We start from the raw sequence: 23,914 nt of genomic DNA on the forward strand, positions 1-23,914 counted from the left end.
CCCTGCACTGTGTAGGTGCATCACAATCACTTAGTGAATCAAGAGAACTGACCCCTGACTAGGCCAGCCTTACAGTTTTCTTGGGAGGATTAAGGCAGGAATGAGCAAGAAGGATGACTTCTCAAGAATGTTTTCCATCTTGAGGAGAAGCATTTTTCTACAGTGTCAGCACACTAGGATTGTCCTGTCTATGACACCTGCTTCTCTGCATGCTTTCAGCTTCCCTGAGTATGCATAGTGCCTGGCCCCGACAGCTCCTCGGATGACTACATAACCGGTTCCTCCTTGCTCCTTCAGAGAGCAGCCTGAGGATACTATCCAGTAGGTTTGCCCCATCAAACAACAGGATACACCCCAGTAAGCCTAGCTAGGACAGAATTGCTCATCTCATGGGTGTGTCTCAAATGAAGGAAAAGAGGCTGAGGCTGAGCTGCTAACACTAAAGTTGAGTTGACTGGTAACAAAATGGTGGCACAAATAAGAACTGCCAATCTGGGTATGATACACATGCCACATTATAATTCTAGCCCTTAAAAGGCTGACACAGGACTATCAACACAAGTTCAAGACCAGCTGCAGCTACATAGTGAGACCCTGTCTCATAAAACAAACATCTGGCGGTCTTTATGAACGAGAAATGCAGATCCAGAAGGCAATTCTGTTCTTGTAGGTGCTCCCAGAGGCATGGTGCTGGGACATCACCCAAGTAGCCTGCACCCTGGATAGCCTCAAGCCCCAGCAGAGGCTGTATAAAGCTCAGCAAATGAACGTGTATGCATGGGGATCTTGTTGATGCCATCTATCAATGGGTCAACTAGGACATGGGGACTGTGCCTATATACCAAGCCTTGTGCCTCAAAGCAGCACGAGGTCACCAAGCCACCAGACAAAACTTGCCCCATCCAACTGGTCCATGTAATAATCTTTCATCGTGGAGGAAACAATAAGAGGAGACATCACTATACAGTTATTTTCCATTAGCAATCCTCAGTGTTCCATTCCTAATCTCACAGACACACAGACACACACACCACTTCTCCAGCTTTCCGTATTTGACTTTCCTTTTCTTCTGCCCCTCTTAGATTTTCCACAGTTGAACGTCCTCCCAGCAATTTCCAATCCTGACTTTCCACAAAGCAACTATGCAGATGCCCCTCGGGATGTCCTGCTCCTGAGCCTAGTTATGGAATTTCCTAGAGTCCTCATAGCCCACAGTGATGACTCCTCATATTGCTATGGCAACCTCACTCATCTGTCTGGTGAGATACCCCTTTCTCAGCAAGCCCAGTGTCCCGAGCTCACCAGATTTGCAATAATGTCTTAGATTTTCATGCTTGGATTGCTGACGTCAGCGAAACTGACACCTCAAGTGGCCTTTCAGCACCATGACCACACTGTTTGCCTTCACCACTGCTACTGTTCTCTCTTCTGCTCTTGCCAAAGGACCCACAGCACTGCTCCTTCCACACCCTTGCTCTAACATGCTGCTCCTTCCATGCCCTGGCTCTGGAGTGTCCCTGGGTATTTACCTAGTCCTCTCCCAGAGTGTAGCACACATAGTCAATCACACCGTGACCAATATCAGATACCAGACCCTGCTGATGGGCAAAGGTACACAGAAGTGTACTACCCATTCCTGCTCACCCAAGTTCCCTGATCTCAGGGAGAAGAAACTCAGGAAGCTGATGACCCACCCTACCTGGAAAGCCAGGTGGCCCCCCATAGGAAGACTGCAAAATATGTGCCCTCCATGCTGGACTTCTGGGGACACATTCTGTTGTGTGCTTAGACATTCCTTGCAGGACTGCTGACAAATGCAGGATCTTAGAAGGCCCCCTCCACACACACACACACATAAAGCCTGGAATGAACAGACAGGAACACCGTAGACAAGCCCAATGTTGAGTGACTGTTGGGTTTTTTCAGCACTGTGCCTACAAACTGCTGCAACACAAGACCTGGTGTCCAGAAAGTTGTCCACATATATATGAAATAGAAGGGCAGAGTTTGACCCGTGGAACCCCAGTCCAAGAGTGGAGCTTCTATGAGCTTGAGCGGGACAGCTTCTCACTGTCTTAGATTTTGTTTCATTTATTTCTTCAAAGGCATTGGTCCAGGACAAATAAGCCACATTTCAGCATCGAGTGTTTAATCCTGAGAGTGGAAACAGTGCATTTGTTAAGTGGCCCTTTGTGACTCCCACTGCCTAGATAACTCACATTACACAGAGAAACAGCCTCCAAATTCCACAGCAAATTCCTGAATAAAGACAGACTTTCTAGACTTCCAGTGGAAGCCACTGGAAGGTACAGGAGCCCAGAGAGCTTGAAGGATTCTCAGTGTCACAGAAAAGGGCAGGCTTCAAGGTGCTGGCAGTCATGACAACCATGTGGCTTCATCTCTGAGGGGGTCAGCAAGGGCTGCAGGGCCTGTAAGGAATCTGCCAACCCACCTTCTCTACCCCTCAAGGGTCCCTCCCTAAGCACTCTGTTCTGCTATCACATATTCACAGACATCACTCATTTGTTCTCTCGGTATCTGTCCTAAGCATCACAAAACCTGGGCAGCCACCACAAGTCAGAGACTCCCCCCAAAAATCCTAAAAACTGCCTCAGCAACTTGAACTCAGAACCCAATAGTCACAAAAATGATCTACCTAGCAAAGTGAAGTTGGATGAGGGGTTTGCTAGGCATCGGGCTTGAAGAAGAAAGTTACACATGGCCAGGTTTCCCACTTCAGTGCATCTAATTTTACAATAGCCAGCTTCCGGACAGAGGAAAGAAAGGCCCAGAGAGGCCAACTGAGCTATCAGAGGTCACACAGCCAGAAAGCTGTTTCACTTAGTTGACCCAGGTCGTCTTTTTGTTTGCTTGTTTTTCAAGACAGGGTTTCTCTGTGTAACTGCCTTGGCTGTCCTAGAACTTGTTCTATAGACCAGGCTAGCTTTGAAGTCACAGGGATCCACTTGCCTCTGCCACCCAAGTGCTAGGATTAAAGGCATGAGCCATCAACATCAGCTGGTCTCAGGTTTTCTAATACTCCAACTGATCTTCAGAGCATTTGTCCATCCAGAGAATTCTTTTTACTATTATAATTCTCTTCATGTACCCTAAACATGTAACAAAGAGTTTCTGTTGACCAGGGGATGAAAAGAAAGCTGGGAGCTTGTTGCTGGCTGTTTATTCATTTAAGTCATCTGGTGTTGCTAAATAGTCCAGAGCCTTGCCTCGCTCCAGTGAGCCAAGCATAGGGAGAAGAGGTCCATACTAACCCATTCTGACCCAGGTTTCCAGTGGCCACAGCCTAGCCCCACTCTACCATTGACAAGATCCTTGGTGCAGTGACTATAAGCTTTGCCTGCCTCCAAACTCACTTAGGGATATACAGGGCTTGGGGAAACAGTGGGAGGTTACACAGATGACCCCTGAAATCTGTCCCCTTTGTTAGCTCTGGAATTCCACAGGATGAACACTCAAAAGAGGAGAGGACTGTTTGATCCTCGCACCTACAGACTGAGGCTGGAAAAGTTCCCTAGCCTCCTGGAGCTTCCTAGAGGAGAAACTAAACAATGGACACTAGTCAACCAGCTGTGGCGCAACTCACAGGTGATAGGATTTCTACGGAGATGGACAAAGTAGAGGTCAGAGAGCAGAGGGAGATCAACCAGCTATGAAACAAAAAGCTTCCAGTGTTGCTTCATTTTCCTCGAAAGGTAACCTTTCAAATGAGCATTGCGCTCTGACTGTAATCCAGGGTCTCAACGGTATACCTAAAAACGAATGCTCTAACATGACCTTGCTGAATTGTCATCAGGCTCTCTCCTCTGCCAGTCACAATTCTTAGCCAAAGTACATGCACTATCTGACAGTATCATAGCTGAAGACACAGTAGACATGAACTAAGTGTGTGAAGGCCTACTTTTATGTTTCCTGTGAAAACCAATGAAAACGCTGCCCATCTGCTGTTGTCACGGCCTCATACAAATATTATATCTCACAACAAACTCCCCTCCGGTGTTTATGATACAGGAGAAGTTTCTTTCAAAGACAAACAAATAGGTTTCCTCATTTAAAACAAGGACAAATGACAGCTTATGGGCCCTTGGCCAGTTCTTGTAAAATAAAGTTTTATTGGCACACAGCTACACCCACTCATTTACATACTGCCACTGGCAGCTTCCCAGAAGCAGAAGTAGTGTAGATGAGCAGTAGGGAACTTCAGGACTCCCAAAGCTGAAAATATTTACTTTCTAGCCCGGAGAAGGAAAGGTTTGCCAAACCTTAATTTAGACACAAATATATCCCACTCAGCATGCTGTGATAACTAAGAAACCCAGGGCTAGATTGAACATTAAATTTCTGTGAGTCATGACACATCTTCAACATTTTCTTATTTCTCTGTGTCTGTGTGTTTTGATCTTCCAATTCTACTTCAACATTTTACTTAAAAATAACTAATATTCCCTGAGTACATGTTATATGCCAAAAAAAAAAAAGAACCTTTCTGACTCAAGTGCTCAAATGTGTACTTTAATTCTCACTCTAAAGTTGTGGGGGAGATAACAGCCTCTAATCACTGAGAAGAAATGAATGAGGGAGATGAAGTCATCAGTTGATGTGCAGTAGGAATATTTATTAGGCTGTGATTCAGCCTGGAGCAATAGAAGGGCTGACTGGAGTGCTCCGGGTGTTCAGTGTGCATGAGAAAGTGGACAGGGCCCGCACAGTACCTACAATCAGTGTCTCACATGATAATAAGCTGCTGGGGGGGGGGGGCTGAAAAAATGGCCAAATGGTTAGGAGTACTGTTCATTCTTCCAGAGGACCCTGGTTCAATTCCCGGTGCTCGCATGGCAGCTAACACCTGCCCATAACTCCAATTTCAGGGTATCTAGACTGCAGGCGCTGAATCCACGTGCTGCACAGACATGCCTGCACATGCCGTGTACACATACATGAACATGCTGCATGGACATACATGCAGGCAAAACACCCATATAGTAAGCTGCCGTCTTGCAAGGAATCTTCCCGCTTCAGAGAGAAGCACAGCGGCCCACAGCCTTACCAGATGTGAGGCAGGACCCACAGCTACCCAAACTACACAACAATCTCTGAGATTTTGTTCCCGTGATGTCATGAGCCCCCCAAAGCCACAGTACCACACCTGCAAACAAGGACGGGTACTCCAAGTTGAGGACCCTTCAAGGCTAAGAAGCCTACTCGTATTTCGGAAATGGTGATCATCTTTTATTAAATTAGATTTCTATACTCTCAGCAGTGATGTCTGAGACACCACAGTCCTCATGTTCCAGCAGCAGTTCTTTACGAATTTCTTAAAATAAATACAAAAGTCATTCTTCTCTAAAACAACCTTGCCTGTCTACAACCAAAATCATCTTCAATCCAGTCCATATCAACCCAGTCAGAGACATACTCTCCAAGCAGCAGTGAGGGTCAGGCTGATGACAAGTCTTAGCGTAAGCACAGCTTCTGGGACATCCACGGAGAACCGGGATGACCTTGTGACTATCTAGATCTCTCTGAACCTTAATGCCTGCAAATGTGAGGCAGAGGGCCACACCCACCCCACAAAATTAGGCCAGTTCAGGGGGATTGGTCTAGCTCATAGACAGCCCAGTACAGAGCAATGCAAGCCCTAGAGATGAAAGAGGCTCAGGTTTTTTTCATGCCAAATCTTTGCAGACTCCCTAGGGCTTGCAGCACCCTTATGTGGGCACAGGTCCAGGGTGCTTGTTTATCTCCAGGAATGGAGGCTGGAGGATCTTGAGGAGCAGCCCTCCATGGACAAGAGCATGTGTTTCCATCAGCACAGACACCCATAAGGAAAACCAGTATTGAAAACAGCAATCAGTGGGACACATGTCCTGCCAGGCAGCTGAGGAACGATTGAGGTGAACCATAAACAGAAATCCTGCCTGCTCTTGCAACCACAAGAAGAGAGAAAAGGCAGAGCTGCCAGGGGCCTTGGAGTCACCAATACCACCACAACCAGTGCCACCAGTGCCAGGACAACCAGCACTTGAGCAGTAGTACTGCCAGCATCTAAAGCATGAGTACCAACCGTGCCAATCACCTAGGGATACCTGTGGTCTCTGGGCCTGAGGCTGGAGGCTGGAGGCTGCAGGTCCTACAAGTTCTATCCAGGTGTCTGTGTGGCTTGTACTTGTCATCCCCCAATATGTGTCATGGGTGACCCTTTCCTTCCCAAGCTCCTCAGCTTAGAAGAAAAATCACATAGTTCCCTACTAACGAGCAAGCCGGCCAAAAGAAAGGTGATCTGTCCCAAGTTACAGTCACTAGAGGGAACAGGAAGGGAGCAGAAGTCATATCTTTCAGCTCCTGACATTGCGATCCATGGCTGTGGAGTGAGGCATCCATGTGTTCCCTGGAGAGACCTACTTTGCCTTTCTGTATTCATTCTTCTAACAGGAACTCAGATCTTAACAATGTCTACCCCATGGCTCTGTCGAGACACGTATGTGGGCTCAGTGTTTGCCATGCATCCTACAGTGGCCAAATAAATGATGACATTTGTTATATCAATACCCATCCAGTCACCAAATTATTTCTCACAACTATGATTCTGTGGTTTTTGGAGCCTGAGCCCACCTTCACCCTCTTGAGAGAACAGGAGATAAAGGGAACCACCATGAAAGGGTTATTCTAGGGAGTAACCAATAAAAGAAGAGAGAGGGAACTGTGGGCCATGTGATAAGTGAGGTACAACTGTCCCAGAGGAAGAATGGGGGAGACGGTATGAAGACACAGAGAGACTAAGAGCCTTAACAGCCCCTCCCTGAAACGATCCAACCCACCACCCCAGATCAGGCAGATCCATAAGTATAGCTCTGTACATACCATCCAGCAAGTGCCCACTTACCAAAGACACAGATCCCCCCCCCCAAGACCTGTGGTTCTCAACCTTCTTAATGCCACAACGCTTTAACACAATTCGTCATGTTGTGGTAATCCAAGCAATAAAAATATTTTATTGCTACTCTATAACTATAATTTTGCCTCTGTTACAAATCGTAATATAAATATCTGATATGCAGGATATCTGATATTCAACCCCTGTGGAGGTCCCGCCCACAAGTTGAGAACCTCTGCCCTAGACCATGAGCAACAATTGAGTACTGTCTCCCAGTCTGATCCAGCTCCAGCCCCAGTCCACCCCTGATGCCCTAAAGTCTTTTCTTTTCCCTCATAGGAAAGAGGACTGTAGGTTTTAAGAGTGTAAGAGCAACTACAGGAGGAAGTCCCATGACATACACCTCCAGGCCTAGAAGACTTCCTCCTTCAGCTGACCTTACTGGTTCTGCATAAAACAGCAGACAGCCAGGCTTCTAGCTTCCAGCTGGCCTTCTCCTAAGCATATACCTATGAAAGCCACAAACCTCATGGCTTTCAACTACAGAGTGAAGACACACTACCCACCCAAGGGACAGCTGGATTAAATTACACAGTTGTTACAAAGGACCATGCTCTTATCGATTGTCAGTGGGGCTGCAAGAAAACCACAGTGGGTCACCATCGCGTCACACCAACTCTGCAGTATGTGTCCAGCCTTTAAGCAAGACAGTGAGGTTCTCAGACTCCTCCAGCACGAAGTCAGTTGCACATCTAGGGGCTGTGAATAACAACATACCATAACCAGAGGACTCTGTTTACACGAACAGTTCAAGAAGGCCTGCCCAGGAGTTTATCAGTGGCACCCTAGACCTAGAGAAGCTCATCCCAAGCAGATCCTATCTCAAGTGCCACTTTGGCAGCTGAATGATGACATGAGCACTGTGCTACCTTCTAGTGGGGAGCAGGGGCTACCACTCTCCTTCAGGTGGCCTGGCACTACAGTAAACGTCTCTGGGTTCTACCAACCTGGCAACTCCTGAGGGGTCAAGCTTCCTGCCAGTCACTGCAGAGCCACAGGAGCGCTGGTTGTCAGGCCGCTACTGCCTCCCACCAGCTGGCAGGAGGCTTGTTTCCCTTGTCTATTATAGGCCTGATGCTCAGCCTTCCAGCGGACTGCAGGAACTATGACCCGCATAGCTGCACGTGGGCCAGCTCGCAGTGTCTGGTACAAAGTCTAGCACTGCTTGCCTGCTCTGCTCAGAAACTTCTCAGGGCCAACCGACACTTACCCTCCGAAGAAGCTTCCTTGCACTGGCACTGCCCTGACTCTGTGTCAAGCATCAAGCACATGCTCTGCAGATGGTGCCTGTTGTGAGCCTCAACACTAACTTGGTGACAGAAGAAAATACTAATATCAGTCTTGCTGATGAGAGAAAGGAAGGGAGCCTGACTGTCACTGGCTCTAAGTCACATTGTTTGGTAGAGACTTAAGTCCAGAACAGCCACCTACTGACACACACCTTTATGGTACCAACCATCTGGTCCCACAGTGTTCTCAGCTCTAGGCATGGAGCCAAGAAATGATTGTATTGCATCTATCTTCCCAGTGGAACTGCTAGTGTCTTAATGCATTAACCATCACATCTTCATTGATCCTCTTTGCACAGTGAGAGAGCACATGCCACACAGACATTCTCCTCAAACCCTGGCCTTCAAGGTGTTCACAGACTAGACAGAAATAAGAACCTTTAGTCAGTACCCATCAACATGGGCAAGAGTAGCTCCAGGGAGAATTTTTTTTTTTAATTAATAACAACTTTCACTTTTTGTCCATCTCCCACAGGCTCCCAGTGTCACACCAGATACATAGACGAACAGAGAAGACAACAGATCTTCTCATAACAGCCACATCAACAGAGCACCTTTAACCACTAGCCAGGACAGTTGGTCTAAAGCACAGGAACTTGCCAGAAATGCTTCATCAAAAGGAGGTGGATCTTAGAGACTTACATGTTAGAGGGAGCTCCAAGTTGCCTAAGAGATGAAAACAGACATTCCCATTGAGTCAAGGGTAGAGATGCAGTCCTCTCAGCTATGGTCCTTGTCCCCAGTGGGCATCTAGGCTGGAAGAATCCATTGGGCCACTTGTAGCATCCCAAGGCAAGGCAGGTGTGTTATTCCAGAATCTTCATCCACCAGCATCACTCCCCAGGAAACTGGGTCTTACTGTAAATCCACAGGGTTCAGAAAAATCCCCAAGAGAGGCTCCATGTAGTCTGCAAGCACAGCCTGTTGGAGGACATCTTCTTACCATAGCCATGTTAAGAAGGTCAGGCCTGAGACAAGGGAGAAGAAAATCGTGTTGGCACAATCACAGGCTACAGTAGCTATTATCCCTCTTTCCTGATACCTGACCCTGAACTGCTCACAGAGGAATGTGCAACAAAATACTCTCGGTGACACTAGCATCCAAGCACAGCTGAGTAAAAGGCCTGAGGAAAAGGTTACAGAGAGAGAAGATACTTTTGTTAGTGCCACTAAGTGGGTTGCTACCATCCAGGCAGGGACATTTTAGCTCCAGGAGGACTGAGCCCATGGTATTGAGGAGAGGAGAGTTAGCGTTAGAAGCTTGCCTAGGCTGACAGAAGGCCAGACCTGGCACCCAGCCAGGTTCCCCAGCAGGTCTGAAAGGTCCCAGCAGGGAGTGACTAGGCTTAGAAGCTTAGGGTCAGCTGGTCGGAAGTCAGTCTTTGTTTTGTTTCTTTTTAAAGGCAACCACATAAGCCTGGCCTGGCTCCAGGTCCTGCCTGCTCTATGAGCTGCTTCTCCAGGACAGGGCCTGGGGCGTGTTCTCTTATTCATTGAGCAATTCCTGGGCCTTTCTAGACTGGTCCAGCTACTGTGTCTTGGTGTCCTCTATCCAGTGCACTCACATTATCCTAGAAATCAGACTTTGGAGCCTGAACTTCCCCAGTCACTTGAGAGCACTAATGGCCCTTCATGGAGTATCTGTCATTGATCCTGCTAAAAGCCCTGGCCTACCATATCCCACACAATGGCTCAACCACCTGGGATTCTTTAACAAAGTTCCCAGGTCATATTTGGGGGCACAGACAATGAATGTGGTTCACACTAGTAAGAGAGCAGCTAGAAGCTAGGCAGTCAGTCTGTCTTCCCAATCTGAGGCTCTATACAGTGTCCTGAGCTACCCTATGAGAAATACTTACCCAAGATGGCTGTGACTAAATATCCAGGCATTTCCCACATATGCAATCTCATTTCATCTTCACACACAGAAAAGGCTATGATTTATATATTGTTCTGATTTGGTTGCAGAGCTAAGAAACTTGAGGCCCAGGGCAGCAACTAGGAGGAGCCCAGTGGCTGACCGTCAGGTCTGGAGTCCATTCAGTCTTTCAGAGGGTAAGACATCAAGAGGAAAGGGGGAACTCTGGTTTACAGCACAGCCTCAGCAGAAGCGGAGAAGATGGGGAACACATGGTTAAACATTCACTGAGTCCCATGGGCAAATCTGAAGCCCTGAAGCCAAGTTTACTTTGCTGTGGTTGAGTCCATTAAAGTTCTGTCACCTGAGAAAGAATTCTCCTATGGCTGGTTGAGCATTACAGTAGCCAAGTGGTAGTTCCTGACAAAGGACAATGACAGCATGGATGCTAAGGAGAAAGGGCACCACACCATACTCTCATCTGCCCAGAAAACATCGTGGGAGCGCTTGCCACATGGGGGCTTCAGGTGTCCTCGAAACCAAATGCTTTTCTCATAGAGAGCATTTTCATTGTACCTGCTATCTTACTTGCCAATAAAGCTAAAATGAATGAAACAGAACACAGGGACCAGTTAATGGAGTAGACAGACAGTAGATTATCTGAAGACAATCCCTTAAAAGTAATACACAGGGACAATGCCATACACAATTTACCCATGTGAAGTAGACACATATCCTATGAATCTAGGCTCTCCAGTCTTTGGCATAACTGCATGAAATTATGTGCATAGGGACAACAAGACTCAAGCCTGAGATTCTCCCAGCATCGCTAAGAAACTCCAGAAAGGCACATCAGTTATAGGCTGGACTTTAAAAGCACACACAGAATCTAAAGAACAATGAGCATGAACTGAGTTTCAGCCATACAGACAGCACATATCTCAAAGATTACTGTGGCAGGGGTGAGTGGAGGATCAAGTAAGACGGTAGGAGAGTGCATAAGGACACAGAAAGCTAAACTTCTCTGTGGTGCTCTTATGCTCTTAGAAGCCAAAACAAGGGGCACAAGCCTGGTGATCTGCATTTAATCTATAGATTCCCCATAAGAGTAGAAGGAAGGAGCTGATTCTACAAAGGTGTCCTCAGACACATACAGATGCACACACAAATAATTAACAATATCTGATTAAAATCACAAAAGAAAAATAAGTCAAAACAAAAGTTAGGTCGAATGACTGGGAGAGGGTATTCTAAAAGGGGTGATGCTCCATCCATCCAGGTGCTGCCTAAGCCATACTGAACTTCTCATTGTGTCTACTTTTGAGGATGTGCTTTACTCTGCAAAAGAGGGATTACACTTTTTAAGACTTTCCTGGGAAAGTGTGCTGTGGAGCCATCAAAGAAATGGAAAACAGGCCCTCTGGCTTGGGAATGGGCAGCTTCCGGGGCTCCCTGCCTCAACGCATCATCTTCTCACAGCCTGTTGCTGTCAGCTGGCCATGCCTGGAAGGCATCCAGGGGGAGGCTTCGTCAGGAAGTATGGTCTGGCTTGGTGACACAGAAACTGCCCCACAAGAAAATACAGCCTCGGGTCCTTTCTCTTGGCTGCGTTTTTTCCTCTCTGTCTCCCAGACTGTCAGGCTCAAATGTGTCACTTCCTTTGTGACCCTCCCTCCTACATATTTGTACCAGCTGACCCCTCTGAGCAGCCACTGTTAAGACCCACAGTCTGTTCCAGTTTTCTACTCATCAGCAACAGGGGAAAGGACCTTTGCATATCAACTCCCTTGAACACAGAAATGCTTTGCAAGCTGCAGGGCCAGTGCAAGGTATAGTAACCAAAGAATGAAGCACAGAAGTACCCCTGACACCCATGTGTCCTCGTGAGTACGGCTGAGGGTTCTCCCCTCTCTTCCTCAAGGTCATCTTGACACTACGTGTACGTACGCACACATTACCTGAGTTTCGTACTCTTCTGTCTTCTAGAACTGTCCAACATGCTAAGAATATCAGTATCAACCATGGGAATTGACGTCTAATTCTAATCCCTGAATAACGCAGCCTAAGGACCACATCACTGACTGCAGGGGCGGAAAACAGTTCTGGGAGGTATGGCTGGCCCAGCCTCCTCCCCACATCCACCCCTTTCTCTCACTTGGAAAACTACAATTTGATAAACATGGCAGAGAAGCCATCTGTTTCTTCCCTCACTGAAGCACAGAAGCAACAGTCAAAGCTGTAACTATCCCACTGCAAACAGACCCCATTTTTGCTTCCTTTCCTTTCTTCCCCAAGGTGCTGAATTAACAGGGATCAGCTGCTCCAGCACCCCCAAGCTTTCCAGCACTGGCTCATCCTCACACCATGGAATGGACTATGAAGTGAGCTAGGTACACAATAAGCCAGAGTGTTTGTCCCTACGTGGGGTCATGGCCTTGTGGCCTTTGGTACATCCTTTGAAAGTATCTCTTTGAGGCACTGGGGAGATACTATTCCTGTCAAGATTCAGAACTGGGTTCAGTTCTCAGCACCTACATGGTGTCTCACAGCACAGTTCTAGGGGATGTGACACCCCTCTTCTGAACTCCACCACCACCACCAGGCACACATGTGGTGCACATACAAGCATGCAGGCAGAACGTTCATACCCATAGGATAAAATAACAAATCCTTAAACAGAAAGAAGGAAGGAAGGAAGGAAGGAAGGAAGGGAGGGAGGGAGGGAGGGAGGGAGGGAGGGAGGGAGGGAGGGAGGGAAGGAGGGAGGGAAGGAGGGAGGGAGGGAGGAAGAGAGAGAGAAAGAAACAAAAAATATTTTTTTCAATTAAAAGCAGAAAGTCTCCTCTGGGTTCGTCTGTTGAGATCTACAGAATGGACAGAGAGAGTGCTAAGCACAGAGTGTGTTCACAAGCTGAGAACACAACCATGAATGAGGCTTGGGAGATGAGAGGAGTTCGCTAAGGTTCACCTTGCTTTTCAGCTTGACCCATCGAGAGGCACCTGGGGGAGCAGCAGAGCTCACCTCAGAGTGCTGGTGAGAGTGCTTGCAGAAAGAACTAACCAAGGGGGTCGGATCTCCTTTGAATGTGGGCATTTCCATCCCACAGGCTTAGGTCTGTGTGGAAGAAATGGGAAAGGCGGCCTCTAGCAAGCATCTGCTTTTTGCCTGCTGCTGAGCCCTCTGTAACAATGAGATTGAATGAATCTGTGATCACTACTCCTGGTTGTCAAGTTGATTATATCTGAAATTAGCTAAAATTCAAATGACTGGGCACACCTAAGAGGAATATTTTTTTCCTTTTTCCTCTCTCTAGTTCATTTATTTGTTTGTTTTGAGACAGGGTCTCACTATATCTCACTGGATATCCTGGAACTTACTATATAGACCAGGCTAATCAAACTCAGAGATCCAAATATCTCTGCCTCCCAAGGGCCAGAATTAGAGGTGTGTGCTCGCCACTCCAAACAACCTGAATGGTGTATTCTTAAACCCTTTGAACTGGGAAGACCCACCTCTGATCCAGATCTTTGAGGTGAGAAGATACCCCTTTAATCCAGATCTTTAGCACTGAGAAGACTCACCTTTGGTCTGGACCATACCTTCTGCTGGCAGCCTATATAAAGGACCTGGAAGAAGCAAGTTTGTTCTGTCTTTGCTTGCTTGCTCTTGCTAGCAAGTCTACTCCTTCACTGGCATTACAATCTACCCATTCAGGATTGTGGTGTATAAGACCAGCTAAGACTTCCAGTCTGAACAACTAGTGGATTCTTGGACCTTCCATCGGTACACAGCCACGGTTAGACTAGTTGGACCACAGCCTGTAAGTCATTCTAATAAGTCATATATATGCATGTATTTGATTTGCTATACATTGTAAGTATATCCATATATATATATGCATACATATATACACATATTCATTTCATAAATTCTGTTTCTCTAGAGAACCCTGACTAATACAAAATCCTTCTTCCTTTAAGCTGTTTTTGTTTTTCCTCAGATATTTGGTCATACAGATTATAAAACTGACTCACAAAAAGGGTTTGGTTCCCTTATTTACAGGACTGCTCAGAACAGAGTGGACAAGCAGCCCCTGCAGCTCCTGGGTATGCTCCAAGTCTTACCCTAGGAGAACAGATCCAGGCTAGTTAACCGCCTCCTACCACCAGTGGAGATGCTGGTGAAGAAGCTGAGACAAAGCTCAATGCTCACTTCTCTCTAAGCCACTAAGAATACTAATTATAAGAAACTGTTCCTCAGGACCTTGTAATGAGAATTTTAATTTTGTTAAAAACACAGAAATGCTATGTGAATATGATTTTGTTTTAATCCCAGGTGTGAGATATGGAGCTACTCCAGATTGTCCACAGCAGCTTACTATGATTTATCTTGTGCTCTAGCAGGGGCATGATTTTACCAGCTGATGATGGTTTACATTTGGATTCTGCTTGGAGCTATCCCGACTACAAAAATCAAATTTGCCCCAAGAAACCCGATGCCCTCTAATAGAGGAAGTACTTCAATGCTATCAGTGACCCCTTTCCCCTCAAACCTCTTTTTCTCCTACCTAGTGCTGAGGGGTTGGGAGGGATGAAGGTAGTGTAGGGAGGTAGGAAAGAGAACCCACTAACGCAGCTGAAAGTCCAGCTATGCCCCTCTCCTTGAGGATGAGAAGGTTTCAGAGGGGCAGCCTCTGGGCCATAGGAAGTTAATGGAGAAAGTAACCAGCTTCCTGCAAGCTGGAATGAGACCACAGGAATGTCAAGAAAGGGAAGAGTTGGTATGTAGCAAGGAGGAGGAGGACTTTCCTTTATATGACCGGACACATCCAGTTGCCTCATCTGACTAAACTACTTAACATTGAGGCCACAGTGATCATTATTCCCAAAGCTCATGTCCATAGAGCTTCATGGAGACTTGCACACCAACAGCCCCAACACTGTGAAACTTCTTAACCCCTCCACCAGACAGGAACCAGCCCCATACCTCCACTACAGGTCATAAAAGCAGAATGAGTCACAGGAGTGATAAGATGGACTGGAATGAAGGCTCCAAGCCCTTAGACATTCCATTCTAGCTACCACTACACAGCACATCTCACATAATAATGTTCTTATGGACCTGTTCATCCCCATAGTGACTTCTCACTCAACAAAGCCCTTTTCATCCACATGTAGCCACTCCCAATCTTTTCCTAATCCCTTGTGACTGCCCTCAAAGCTAGTCTATCACTATCCCTCCCCAGTACCCCCAAAGCCTGACATAATCTGGTCCATTGGCTTAGCATGGACCTCAGTATGTAGAAGTAGGACGCTCTAAAAACAAGAGGACTGAGATGCATTTTCTCTTCATCCTGAGCCCCACATTGCTTTGCACACCCCCAGACCTTTCTCCACCATGAAGCTGTGAGCAGCTAGGACCACAACACAGCCTCAGCTCCAAATCATCTGATGCTATCTGTGTGCAGGAAACATCATGAGACCAGACAAGCTGGCACACACTTGAAGGGTAGCCTGAGCGATTATACACACTGTCTGGAAATTTTTAAATTTTTGTTTGTTTGTTTTTTAATGTTGAGGGGCTTGGATGAGATTAGCTCCATTGTAAGAGTGCTTGTCTAGCATGCAAAAATACCTTGCAGCCAATCCACCGTCCTGCATAAAATAGGTCAAAGTGGTATGTGTATATCTGACATCCTGCCGTTTTGGAGACAGGAGCAGGGAGATCAGAAGTTAACTGTCCTTCTCAATTCCATGGTGAGCTATAGTGAGCTCAGGGCTAACCTGGGCTACCTGAGACTACGTGTGTGTGTGTGTGTGTGTGTGTGTGTGTGTGTGTGTGTGTGTGTGTGTGTTCGGGTGGGAGGATTGGTGAGATAAGTTTCTGGTAATCTGTTACAGCATTCCTAGCAAACAAATGCACTTATAAAATGAATTTTAAGCTGCAGTCAGTGAAAAAACTGTGTCTGTAGTTATCAGTACAATGTCTTAGAACATGCTATGTAAAAAAATAAAAAAAAAACAGTTGCCATTTTGATGCTATGTAAATACTATAAATAATACTCGTATTTTATTAGTAAGTGAACTATAAAAAATAAATGAAATCTGACAACAGGGGTCATAAGTCAAGCTACTTCCTGTGAAGCACGATAACCCGAGTTCAAACCCTGGGATAAGAACCGGATCCTGGAAGTTGTGTTCTGGTTTCCTCACATGTTCTATGACCTTTGTGCCCACATGCAAATCTTCACACATGCAAATAAGCAAGTGCAAGCTCTGAAAACAAATAAATTGAAGGCAACAGAAGTAGAATGTTTTACAAACAAGAGGGCACAAAAGTATTTTCTCCTCATCCTGAGCCCCACATTGTTTTGTTCACCCCCAGACTTCTCTCCATCATGATGCTGTGAGCAGCTAGGACCACAACACAGCCATACCATCAGATGGGGTCTAAAAAAGATCGTATTGAAAAAAACAAATGACTTAAAGAAATGGTTTAGTGGTTATAAGAACTTGTTGCTTTTTCAGGATCTAGGTTTGGCTCCCAGAACCTACAGTGGCTCAATCGTTCATGGTGGCAGTTCCAGGAAATCTGATGTCTTTGTCTGACTTCCAAAGGCATCAGGTATGCATATGGTACATGTACATGCATTTCACACACATAAAAGAAATAAATAAATGTACTATGATTTTTTTTTTTTTAGGCAAGAGATATAAGTCAATTGTAGAGGGCCTGCCTCACATGTACAAGGTCCTAGATCCAGTCTGAACAATAAGGGGAAAAATATCACAGATGTCTAATGGAAGAAGTAGATAATTGTGCAGACCTACCATGTGCTGGACCAGAGTAATGGATGTTATTTTTTAGTGATGATATTGGCAGCTATTACTTCCCACTGGGAAGAGACTCCACGGATATACCTCTCTCCCATAGCCCAGGATCTGCACTGTCAAGAACAAGCTGCTGCCCACATCCTTACTCACTGGGCACACCAGAGAGGTTGTTCAGCATTTCTGAGTCCGACCTCCTTCCTCAGGAACTAACATTTACCCTTGTAGTCATCCCCACTCATCTACAGCTTCACTTTCCATGGTCTAAGTTACCCATGGCCAGCCATAATCTAAAAATGAAATAAAACTTTCCAGAAGCAAGCAACTTACCAACTTAAAGAACTTTTATGATTATGACTAATCTATTATAGGTTACTGTTGTTAGTCTCTTGTTATAGTTCACTTACAAATTAAAATTTATCCAAATATGTCTGCAGGGGAAAAACAGTGTCTATGAGCTTGGGACCAGCTATGGTTTGAGGCATCCAATGAGGGTCTTGGGGCAGTACTGCCTGCAGATAAGGGGGAGAAGGGATGAAGTATCACAGGGCTGTTGGAAGACGGAAGTGAAACAATCCATGCAGTGTGCACAGCAGGTCCCCTCCTCACAGAGAACATTAACCCTTATTATCACCATCTGCAAGTGGTCCATCAGCAAAACTAATACTAGTCATGATGGTTTCTCAGCAGGCAAGATGTACCTTTAGAAAAGATGTTTTCTGAGTGTCCTGGCTGCTCACCTTCCAAGTAGGTTAAGGATGAAGAAATGTTATTCCCCAAGTGACTTCAAGGGACAGTACTAGCACAAGGCCTGATCAACAGGTAAGTAGGCTCAAGGTAAACTGAGTGTGAGACCTGGAAATTGCTGTGTGTCTGGGTAGAGGAGCATGCCGGGGCTGAGGCTGCCCAGGATTTCTCAGAAGCTATGAGGAGAATGTACCAGAAGCTAGGGGCCGGCCTACGTCCTGGGATACCACAGGCACCACAGGCTGAATGCCTGCTGCTTTGTGTCCTCACCTAACCCAGGCAGGACAGCTGCACTGGCCAACACTAGCAAGTAGGAGGGAGGGGAAGGGCAGGAGCCAGTGGGAAAGCACCAGGTCACTCCCCAGTCCCTCTGCTCTCCTGTCTCTGTATTCCCAGACAATCTGCAGCAGGGGACAGGAAGGAATGAGGACAGAGACTGAGCCCCACTGAGACCACAAGTGAGACAACTTCACTAAATGCCTCCTTGTAGCGCTGCTATCTCCTCTGGTGGCAGAAATGTCCCCTCTACAACCCAGATGAACTCAGAGACATGGGGCTAGGATTCCTATGCAAAGTTCTCTCACTCCTTCCAATTCTCTGACAACAGACAGGGATGGTATCTTTCACACTTCTATAGTGTTTGAAGCTGCTTGTAAAAGGCATATATTTATTTATTTTTTCTTATTACTTTGTTTGGGGTTTTTTGAGACAGGGTTTCTCTGTGTAGCCTTGGCTGTCCTAGACTCACTTTGTAGGCCAGGGTGGCCTTGAAACTCACAGAGATTTGCCTGCCTCTGCCTTCCTGAGTTCTGGGATTAAAGGCGTGTGCCAACTCTTAGTATACTAAGTGCCACACACTTAGTATACGGCTAAGGGCATATACTTCTAATACAACCAGGAAAAAAAAAAAAAAGCTGCAGATACTAGGAGTGATTTTATTTTTCTAAACACCTGGAGCGAAAAATGTACAGATGCTCTTCTTTGGGTGTGAGAACAAAAAAAAAAAAAAAATCACACCAAAGAGGAACAGCAAGATGACTCAGCATTTAAAGGTGCTTGCCATTCAGTCTAATGACCTGATTTTCATTTCTAGAACCCACATGGTAAAAGGAAAGAACTGACTCCCTTAATCTAGCCTCTCACTTCCATGTATGCACTGTGATATGTACACACACAGACACAAACTAAATAAGTACTTGTAAAATGTTAAGCTCCAAAATGTGTGTACCAATTAACTCTCTTCATCAGATTCCTTACACATGGTGAAAAGCTGCCACATATGCCTAACAGGCTCTATCTGAAGTAAGCATGGGGTTCTAGGCACCAAGAGTCTAACAGTTTAGCCCCCAGCAAGACTTGTAGGACTTTGGCGTACAATGTACAAAACCAAAGGTACCATTCTTGGCACAGAACAAACCGAGTATACTGTTACACCCCAGTAATCCCAATGCAAGAGAGGTAGAGGCAGGCAGTTCAGGAAGTCAGGGCAATCCTTGACTACACTCCAAGGTAACCTGGGTTACATGAGGCCCAGTCACAAAAAAAAAAAAAAAAAAAAAAAGACCTGCAAACAGATACCCACCCAGTCAGCTCCCTGGCATGCATATAAACACCCCAAACTGATGAGGCAACAAGAATGAGGTGAAGAAGAGAGAGTATGTGTTTACATTTAGAAACAGCCTCAGAACTGAAATAATCTCTCACAAGCCAGATTTCCTACCCTGAAAAGCAAGGCTATTGTTGCAGTGCAGGGAACTTAAGTCAATGCCCTCCTGAGCTCCCTGGGTATTTGTATGAATGTGGGATATATCCAGACAAGCACACATATACCTAATTAAAAAAAAATATTTAAAAAATAAAAAGGACTAAGGTTCTTGCTTGGTGTGATAAAACAGTGACCAACACCAACCCAGGAAAGAGAGGATTTATTTCACCCTACACCCCCCAATCACAGTGCAACACTGAGGGAAGTCGGGGCAGAAACTCAAGGTAGAGACAACTTGAAGCAGGAACCGAGGCAGAAGCCACAGAAGAATGTTGGTTACTGGCTTGCTCAGCTTGCTTTCTTACACCTTCTAGGGCCATCTGCGTAAGGATGGCACTGCCCGTAGTGGCCCTCTCACATCAATCATTGATTAGGAACATGCCCCCACAGACTTGCCTATAGACCATTCTGATGGCCTATAGGCATCAGATTTCCCCAATTAAGTGTCCCTCTTCCCAGACACGTCTAGCTTGTGTCATGTTGACAAAAGAAAAACTACCCAGTACAGCTTAGATTTTCAGCTAGGTGGCATGACCATATATATTGGCATCATAGCATTTGGTCAGTGCTATGACCCAAACCACCTTGCACTTCACAGGCAAGGCTCCTTGGTCTAGAGCACTGTGCTTCACCATCTACCCAAGACCCCTCAGAGAGTAAGTGGCAGATGGTTCCATTAATAGAAGAAGAAGCTTGTCTAGACATTCCAATTGCTCTCAGAACTCCAGCAGAGGGTATGGAACAAAATGATCTGTCCCACTGTGAACTTCACAGTCATTAGCAGTATTTGTGTAAAGAACATATGTAAAAGGGAGACGGATATAGCCATTTTCTTGTTCTATTTCCTGAAAACCGGCAAAGTCCTATTCTGAGAGGAGTATTGTCAGAGTTTCCTGACAAACCATTCTATGATGGGCACCTTCCACCACCAGAAACATAACTCCCTCAATTCTGTTGGTTAAGAAGCCTACACCCCAGGAAGAGTGGGCTGTTTTCTCCTGGAGGCTCTATGCAACAGTCTTCCTGCACTGAGCCCTCAGGCCTGGTCTGGTCACTCACTGGCTTGTGGCGCCATCTCGCCCATCTCTACCTACCTTCCCTTATCACCTCGCTCTCTCCCTATATCCCTAACACTGCCTCCCTCTACCCCCCTTGACTTTGGCCCAACAGCAATCCCAAGCTGCAGAGTTTTCCACAACCCTATACTGAGGGAGGCTAGAAAGGCAAAGAAAATCTTGGCGCTGTGACAATCTGCCAAGAAGTCCTTCAATCTTCAGCACAATTTACAGCCTCTTGAGGCTTTTCTCCCTTCTCAGCTACTAACTTGCAATTTTCTAGGAATCTTACTAAGAATTCCAGGACAGAGCTCCTTGTGCAACCCTGGTGGCTCCTGGTTTTTCCTTATCAGATTATGATTGTAACCAAGGCATCTCTGGAGCCTCTTCTCTTATCAAAGAAGAGAGAAGGGTTAAGTTATGCCTTACTATATCCTCTGTTTTCCCTTGATAAGCATGCACCCTCTCTTGGGCTTGTCTTACTTTTGTCTTAGCACCTTTCACTCACTCATTCTCTCTCTCTCTCTCTCTCTTTCTCTCTCTCTCTCCCTCCTTCCCTCCCTCCCTCCCTCTCAATTTTTTGTTTAGTTTTTTTGTTTGTTTGTTTATTGTTGTTGTTTGAGACAGGGTTTCTCTGTATAGCTCTGGCTGTCCTGGAACTAGATCTATAGGCCAGGCTGGCCTTGAACTCAGAGATCCACCTGGACCTACAAGTACTGGGATTAGAGGTGTGTACCACCAAGGCCGTCCCCTCTTTTTCTCTTAACTCTAATGTTTAAGCTTATACTAAAATCTCGTTGATAACATCAGTAATACTGGTACACATTAAGTTGGTCCTGAAATTCTTTTCATTGTTGAAACCATAAACCTAAGTTTGGCCTGAGTCAAGATTTCTTAAAAATAAAACAAACAAACAAAAAAGCTAGGGGACCTCCTGGGCTAGTTAGAGCTGTGTTCCTGTCTTATAACCGCCTACATTTTCTCACCACTGACAATAAGAGCTCACCTGAAGTAATTATGTTAGAAAGATCTCCCTGTCCAAATAACAGCACATTCTGAGGCTAGTTTGGACACCAGTGTGGCCCTTTCAACCCAGAATAATCATCCATTGTGTTCTCACATAAAGTAAGATGTGTGGCCAACTGTATCCTTTTCTTATAAGAGACGACGAATGGCTACTCGGGTGAGTAAGGCAGCTAGGTGATAGCCTGAAATACAGTTAGAGAGAGGAGGGGGGAAGAAAAGATTGGAAAAGGGAGGGAAAGAAACTGGATGTTCTGGGACTTGGGTACTCTGGATTAGTTTCTTACTTATAAAATAAAGTAAGGGGCTAGAGAGATGGATCAGCAGTTAAGAGCTGATTCAAGAACACAGGTTCAATTCCCATCACCCACATGGCAACTCACAACTGGCTGTAACCCCGTTCCAGAGATCTGATGCACTTGCACATGCAGGTAAAACACCAAAGAACATAAAATAAAAATAAATACTTCCTTTAAAAAGCAAAATAAAATGTGCAGGTGACAAACATTCTCCAAGCGGAAGCTGAGGAGCTCTTAGCAATGGTAACAAACCAGGTCCTTAAGTTCTTGAGGCAAAAGGAGAAGTGTAGAAGAATTTGCTGGAAACAGTTGGTGTTATCTGACATCCTTTATCTCTTAGCTTTTGATATTAGGCAAATACTGCAAAGCTTGAAGCTAGGTAATGAGAATTAATTAAAACTCAATGGCATTAGTATCATTATTATTTAATAACAAAGAATAAGATTGGCAGCTTTGTGACTTACTAATGACTGCTTAAACATTTCACTGCAGTAGGTAATGTGCAAAGCACAAACCTGTAATACACAGTACACAGCTTGCAATTTACTGGAGCATAATTTCAGCCCTAGGCCCAGCCCTCTGCTCACGTACCACCTCTGCCATCAGCAGTGTCTTAAGCTGTATATTACTGACCTCACTTGGCAGGTGCAGCTCCTCCATCTCAAAGGGTGCATTAGCCACACAACAGAGTATATGGGTCCTCTCAGAAGCAAAAGGGATCCTGGGTTGGCTCTTCCAGTCTAGCCTGAGAATTTGTGCCAAGTCTTATTGTAACTTTTTATTCCGTGTTCAGTTCATATCCCTAGAAGGCCTGTTCTTTTACGAAGGGAAATGGAAGAGGAGCAGATCTGGGTGAGAAGGGAGGTTGGGATGGTAATGGGGAACTGGAAAGAGTGGAGAGACTGGAAACTGTGTTAGGGATGTAATATATGAGAAAAAAAATACATCTTTTAAGTGAAAAACAAACAAAAAGGAAAAGGGGTGGTATTTATAAAAGATACCTTTGTTCGGAAGAAGGAAGAGGATGTGGAACCACTGAAATGGATCACTCACTAGAAACTGATATTCTTGTGCGAGGATTCAGTGACATTCTCGGGGGGGGGCAGCTGCATGCTTTCACATGGGGACCTAGAGATGCTGGTGGTGCTTATTTCTAAGTTTTCTTCTTTTTCTAGGAGTGAACTCTCAGGGTTTGCCATATTGGCTTTTCTAAGAACTTGCTCTGTGATCTCTGACCCTGGAGTAACCTCTGTCCCAGCACCATCATCTAGGGCTGCTTGGAATCAAATGGGTTAATATATGCAAAATGCTGGGATAGAAGCCTGTTTTGCAGAAATGCTATCCTATCCTATGCTGGACAGAATAATTTTTTATACTATAATTAGAAAATATTGTAAAGGTCAAGGAAAAAATAATAAAGGTAGCCAAAGACAAAAGGGACTGGAAACATCAACATAAGGAGCCTTTAATGATGTCTTGTAATGGTTTAGAGTGGCCTTTCCATACCCAGCCAAGTCTAACTGTGTTATGAGGTGGTAAAGGGCAGCTGACCCAAACCTCTGGGACAGGCACAACAAAAGAGATGCCAGATAAAAGGTGACATCTCCGGTGATTTTTAGCTTCAAGTCAGTTTTTCAGTCCATTTTTCCTGGCCTAACCGTGTTCCTGTATCGATCGTCTCCCATCCACACAACACATGTGCATAAGAGATGAGATTACACAGCCTCAAGGATTGTTCTCAGCATAAACTCTAGTCAGAGAGGGCCTGGAAGGAAAGGCAGGGAGGAAGTGCTAGCTCAGCAGAAACGAGCCCCTCGCAGCAGAGCATCCTCGCAGCTGAGAGAAGGCCCGCATTGCCACTCATTGTTATTCCAGCCAGGTGTCGGCAGGCAGGCAACCCCAGGATACTGCAGAGGAATGTGAGCCTCACACCAGATCGGAAGCAGTGCCCCCTCCCAATTGCCCAGCACCCCTTCCTGGTGTAGGAGGAAATGAGGGATGGGGGTGGCTCCAAGCAGAGTTGCTGATGGGCCACGCTTGCACATAAAAGATCTTGCCCGGCTGCTCTGTCTGGGGGCCTTCCTCCTTCTACTTA

At 45.8% G+C, this 23,914-nt stretch overlaps 1 long non-coding RNA gene across 1 annotated transcript in view; it reads right to left on the reverse strand.

Moving 5' to 3' along the window:
• LOC132655820 (uncharacterized) overlaps nucleotides 1-23,914 on the reverse strand; it is a 198,444-nt gene that overhangs the window by 128,462 nt on the left and 46,068 nt on the right. The window contains exon 3 of the long non-coding RNA XR_009593695.1: nucleotides 8,884-9,209. This is a non-coding gene — a long non-coding RNA (uncharacterized LOC132655820). The remainder of the gene's footprint in view (nucleotides 1-8,883; nucleotides 9,210-23,914) is intronic.

The sequence above is a fragment of the Meriones unguiculatus genome, chromosome 8 (genome assembly GCF_030254825.1).
Source record: "Meriones unguiculatus strain TT.TT164.6M chromosome 8, Bangor_MerUng_6.1, whole genome shotgun sequence".
In the NCBI taxonomy this organism is placed as follows: Eukaryota; Metazoa; Chordata; class Mammalia; order Rodentia; family Muridae; genus Meriones; species Meriones unguiculatus.